General features: G+C 41.6%; 1 long non-coding RNA gene across 2 annotated transcripts in view; it reads left to right on the top strand.

Annotated features, from left to right (window-relative positions):
- Positions 1 to 6,000, top strand: part of LOC111869792 — a 175,054-nt gene that overhangs the window by 22,771 nt on the left and 146,283 nt on the right. The gene's annotated exons all lie outside the window — the stretch shown is intronic.

Below are 6,000 nucleotides of genomic sequence, written 5' to 3' on the forward strand. Positions count from 1 at the left end.
TGTCACAACATGACGAGTGATACAAATCTGTGTGATGGTGTGCTACAGTGTAACCATTGATGCAGAGGTGTGTGATTGTGCGTCACAACATGAAGAGTCATACAAATCTGTGTGATGGTGTGCTACAGTGTAACCAGGGATGCAGAGGTGTGTGACTTTGTCACAACATGACAAGTGACACAAATCTGTGTGATGGTGTGCTACAGTGTAACCAGGGATGCAGAGGTGTGTGACTTTGTCACAACATGACAAGTGACACAAATATGTGTGACGGTGTGCTACGGTGTAACAAGCGACATAAAGCTGAATGATTATATTCTGCAGTGTTACGAGTGATGAAGATTTCGGTGATAGTGTGCTGCTGTGTTACCAGTGATACTGGTAGCTGAGAGCGGACTCTTCGCAGATTGGTGTGGTGCAATATAATAAATGGAAGCAAATATATATGTTATAGGCTACATTGTGTTGAGTGAATGATTTTTTGTGTTAATTAGGTACATTTTAATTATTAGTGTCCTTGTGTTAGTGTGCTATTTAAGCGGAAATTATAAGCAAAATATTTTTTTGGAGTGACATGTGGTGAATGTGTTACCGTTCACTCTTCTAAATTTTCCCTCGAGTTCAGAAAGATCAGACTAGAATTTATGAATATCATTAGCCAGATCTCTAAGTTGCTATTACTTTTTACCCTGAACAGTAAAATAACCAACTCTTCTACTGCAGATTTGTACCCGATGACGTGAGTTGTATCCGTTCCTGCTTTCAACATATCCACAGTATTACCCTGGTGGCGATACTGTGACATCAGACAGCCTGCAGCACGTTACAAATCAAGAGGCGAGTGCCTAGTATTTGAATAATTTCAAAGTATATTTTTGCATTGGTTTCAGAGCTGGCCAATCAGGAGTATAGGAATTGCCCCCGGGCTGGATGACTCTGAAAATTGCGGGGACAGACCAGGGTACATAACATGGAAATTCGTTGCAAACAGTCTACAAACAGCGGCCAGATATACAGACATCACTCTGCCAATATTGCACGTACCGGGCAACAGATGAGAAGAGAGTGTATCGTAAACTAATTTCCATCGCATAAATTCTACGATCAATCATGGGCATTTCAATATAATTAAAACATCCCGTTTTCCAATGTGTGTATGATTAGCCAAGCCTGCCAGAAAGTTTAAACTATAAATTTAACTCACTACCCCTGGATTCTAGCTGCAGAAGAGTGTGTGGGGTGGGGCTGGGAGGGTGAGTTTGTGCAACTACCGTGTAGCGAGTGTGTGCACTACTGCAAAATAATTGCAGCGATTCGCAGCGACCGGGTAAACATGTGGAGTTTGCATTTGGTCCCACGTGACGCCAGGCCTCGGGCCCACATGCATTACACGGATGCAACTGTTAATTGCCAGGGCTAGGCTTCGAGGCACACACAATGCTTGATTGGGACAAAGTCAACAACCCATTCAACACCTGCGTTTTCCTATGCATTCCAAATTGGTGTTTGATGTGTGATTGCTGGGAATGATGAATCGGCTTTATTGTTTGATCGAGTTTCAACTCGAACTGCGGCTGCTTTGCGGATTGAGCTGTAATGTTCTGGCCTGTAGGCACACACACACACACACACACACAGAGTGGTAGAACAAATGAACGCTGCACTGCGAACGACTACTGTTGCTTTTAAAAATGCATTCGCCCTCTCTCCCTTGCAATTCATGGCGGGAGTGTTTACTGCAACCTTCTCCCAACCCTTCATTATAAAAATGAGTTCTCTGTGCACTGTGCAAGTCAATATTTCATGATGGCGCCATACCGAGCCAAATGATAGTTACTAACAATCGTAACAATAGCAACAATGCATCTCGTGGTTATTTTTGTTTAGAGCCGCGAAATATATTGGATCTTTGTGTTTTGTTCATTCCGTCAGGGCAGTCAGTGGAGAAAGGCATCTGGAAACTGGTGACTGACAGCCACAAGCATCCTCTTGGCTTCTTATATGAGCACCGTTGCGTGGAACTGGATGAAGCCACAGATACAATTGTGTATAGTGTACCTTCAATGTCTGCAATGTCAGTGCTGTTGCATGTACGTAGGTCTATGTATCCATGTATCTGTGCATGTATGGCTACATGTCTGTAGGTACGGTGGGACCCGTGCCAGTCACAAATATGGGTCGAGTCGGGTAGTCACGTATTGCATAGAAGAGTTCTTCTCTTGTGTGAGTATTCGTTGCCGCGGGTATGTGTTTACCAAGCCGTTGGCTAGGAATATTAAGGATGGACACACAGATAACAAGGAGACGTCATATAACCCCTTTTATTTTTTTAAATAAGGAAAGTAACTATAAATTTAATTAAATAAATTCCTACATTCTTCCTTATTTGTCATAATTTCAAATAAAATAATAATATCCCCCAGGCCAGGGGCTGGGGCAAATGACCCTTCTGTGGGCTTGTGTGTGTATATATATATATTGTATATGTCTCTGTGTAAGTGTGTGAATAATATATGGATTTTAGATAAGATGCGTACACTTGTCTGTATGTAGGCCTATATTTTTATGTATTTATACATATATGTTATATATGGTCACGTAATTCGAGTGCATTTGTGCACGTGTGTCTGCGGTATTCGAGCCGAAGAAGTCGGAGTACCGGCGCCGCTTAGGGCTGTTTAATGGGGAGGAGTATCAGTGCTGATGTGGACCCTCAGTACGCCATGGGCAGGTCACTGGCGAGCACTACTTGCAACATAAAAGATAAATCTTGTGGTAGCGTGCAAATACTGTACGTGTATGTCACACGCCGGGGAGAGCTAATGGCGCCTCACTTGCCTCGGAGCCTTAACATGTAGATCGTAGTAAAATTATCAGAAATAATAACTTCAATTTAGTGAAATATTTACGTGTTGTTTCCACTGGATTGGAGTCCCATTGCAGCAGATCTCTTACTTCAAAGCGTCACACACTTACCGGAATTTGAAACATATCAAGTTAATCTTGACGACACTCTATAATAATAAAGATTAATATTTTTGACATTCTCCATCATCTTGAATTCTTATAAACATAACGTTAAAGGAAAAAAATATATTTCCTTCAAAATATGTAAAGTTGTCCCTGTGCTTAACTAATTAAGCACTACGCCATGAAGGCGTATAAAGGAGTGGATGTATAGATCCACATTTTCATGATCTCGGCAATAGCTGGAGTTGAGAGGCCAGCTTCACTCTTCGGCCGTCTTACCCTCGGGGTAATAGCCATGATACCCATTGAGTTGGGTGAACCCCAAAGCCGTTCTAAACGACGCGGAGAAGAGAAATTCTTGACCCCACCGGGACTCGAACTCCGACAACTCGGTCGTCCATCCCGTAGCCAGTCGCTACACCGACTACATTATCCCGGATCCCCCTTCAAAATTGGTAAGGGAGAAAAATTCATACACTTTTGGGCCCCTTATGAAGAGCTAGTTTAATCACTGGACCACTTGCTAAAGAGAAGAGTGAGTCCCAGTGACTAGACCACTTGTTAGAAACAATTATTGCTAGTCACTGGGCCACTGATGGACAGCTTAAGGCTATATCTTCCTATCGGAGCCAGCTGCGTTGGAACCTTCCTTCTTCAACAGCTTCATCAGGTCCCATCTACTGAGCTGGCTTTTCATTCAATGAGAGTAAAAAACACGTAGTAACACATTCTAAAGAATTCAATTCAATTCGTGTTTATATAAGCACAAACTTAACAGCACAGTGGCCAATTACAAAGTTAGCACGAGTACAGAGAATACACAAAAATAATTAAAGAGCAAATTACAAAATATGACAGTCTATATAATAGCAATAAATTAATAACTTTCCAAGTGAACACCAGGTAGCAACTTCAGATAAAGAATCAAAGCTGCAGAGAAATGGAAGGCGCCGGATCCACTGATGGGAGATCAGCGCTTTGGCGTACGAAGGAACATACAGACAATACAACATAAGAAACATTGAAACAAAATCTATATATGTACTCAAAATTGTGAAATCGGTTTAATGTTCACCGTTTAATATTTCCGAAACAAATTATGTGTTTTACCCTGAAGATTAAGGCAGCGTCTTCGTCCGAAACACTGGTAAGCAGAGGCCATACTAAGCACCGTAACATCTCAGAAAAGAGTAAATCTCCATATACACCGCCATGACAAGCCGGCATTTCATTGATGCTAGAAGTTTCACATTTTACTTTAAGGTACTCGAATGTTGGAGAAATCTTCAGCCAAGGGAAATTTCAATTCTATCTTACGAACTTGTTAAAACTACTGCTTTCGAAAAATGATATTATTTCTGCCCTCCACTGAACAAGATATGGCAAGAAACCTATTCTACTGCTCCCAAATTATGGCTTCTAATCCAGTGTATTTCAGGAGGGGGGGGGAGCTCCGTGTAAATAAGCTTTATCAGTATCTTTGAGATTGCTGGCTATGGTTCAGCCCTGTCTTCAGTGTGACTCGTACTGAGAACGCGGCAGCGCGCTATGCCTCCCGCCCTAGCCACTAGTTTTTCCGATAATCAATATGGCCGCAGCATCGCATGTTGCCTAACGGTCGTAACGTTATATTTTATTCAGTTCGGAAGCGAGCCAGTGGCGGATTAATGCATAACATCACTCACAGGATGTTTCTTAAACAGATCACCTCACGTCAAATAACAGGGCATTTATGAATAACTTAATTACAGTAAAAGAGATTCTAGAAGCAGGTAATTACTATCCATGGATGGACTTGCAGACACTGAGGAAAACCTCAGCCAACGTATTGCGGATTTTGTATCGCTCAACAACTTATCTCTGCTTGTAAAAATCATATCTGTAATTCTCCTTGTCTGCTGTATAAAAATGTAAAAATTAGAATAGAAAAGATTTAACTTCGCTTGTTGTTTTTTATGGGTGTGAAACTTGGTCTCTGATAGTAAGGGAGGAACACAGACTGAGAGNGTCAAATAACAGGGCATTTATGAATAACTGAATTACAGTAAAAGAGATTCTAGAAGCAGGTAATTACTATCCATGGATGGACTTGCAGACACTGAGGAAAACCTCAGCCAACGTATTGCGGATTTTGTATCGCTCAACAACTTATCTCTGCTTGTAAAAATCATATCTGTAATTCTCCTTGTCTGCTGTATAAAAATGTAAAAATTATAATAGAAAAGATTCAACTTCGCTTGTTGTTTTTTCATGGTTGTGAAACTTGGTCTCTGATAGTAAGGGAGGAACACAGACTGAGAGGGTTTGAGAACAGGGTACTGAGGAGAATATTTGGACCAAAGGGAGATGAAGTGACAGGAGGTTGGAGAAAACTGGACAATGAAAACTTCATAAACTGTACTCCTCTAAAAATATAGTTGGAATGCTCAAGTCAATGACGATGAGATGGACAGGGCATGTAGCACGTATGGAGGAGAAGAGGAATGCATATAGGATATTGGTGGAAAAGCCAGAAGGAAAGAGGCCACTGGGAAGACCAAGACATAGGTGGTAGGATAATGTTAAAATAGATCTTAGAGAAATAGGATGGGGTGTTATAGACTTGATTGATCTGGCTCAGGCTAGGGACCAGTGGAGGGCTCTTGTGAACACGGTAATAAATCTTCGGGGTCAATAAAAGTCCGGAAAGTTCTTCAGTATCTGCATAACTGGGGTCTTCCCAAGGTCTCATCTCCGTGGAGTCAGTAAACTGTATGGCTGAATGCGACCCCGCTGTGAGCAGGCCTTGAGGCACTGAGCATGAATGCGGAATTCAGACAGCGGTCTCATTTTGAAGGCACATGCAGATAAGGAGAAACAGAAAACTCAAATAAGGGACCAAATGTAACAAATAACGTGTAATCTTGTGCCAAGGGACTGTACTGTGGGCAGAAGGCTGGCTGCAATAGCCAGGTGTTTTTACACGATAACTTAAGAAATATATCTAATAATATAAATTATACATAAGAACCAGAATAACCAGGGAGTCGG

The sequence above is a fragment of the Cryptotermes secundus genome, unplaced genomic scaffold (assembly GCF_002891405.2).
Source record: "Cryptotermes secundus unplaced genomic scaffold, Csec_1.0 scaffold123, whole genome shotgun sequence".
NCBI classification, from domain to species: Eukaryota; Metazoa; Arthropoda; class Insecta; order Blattodea; family Kalotermitidae; genus Cryptotermes; species Cryptotermes secundus.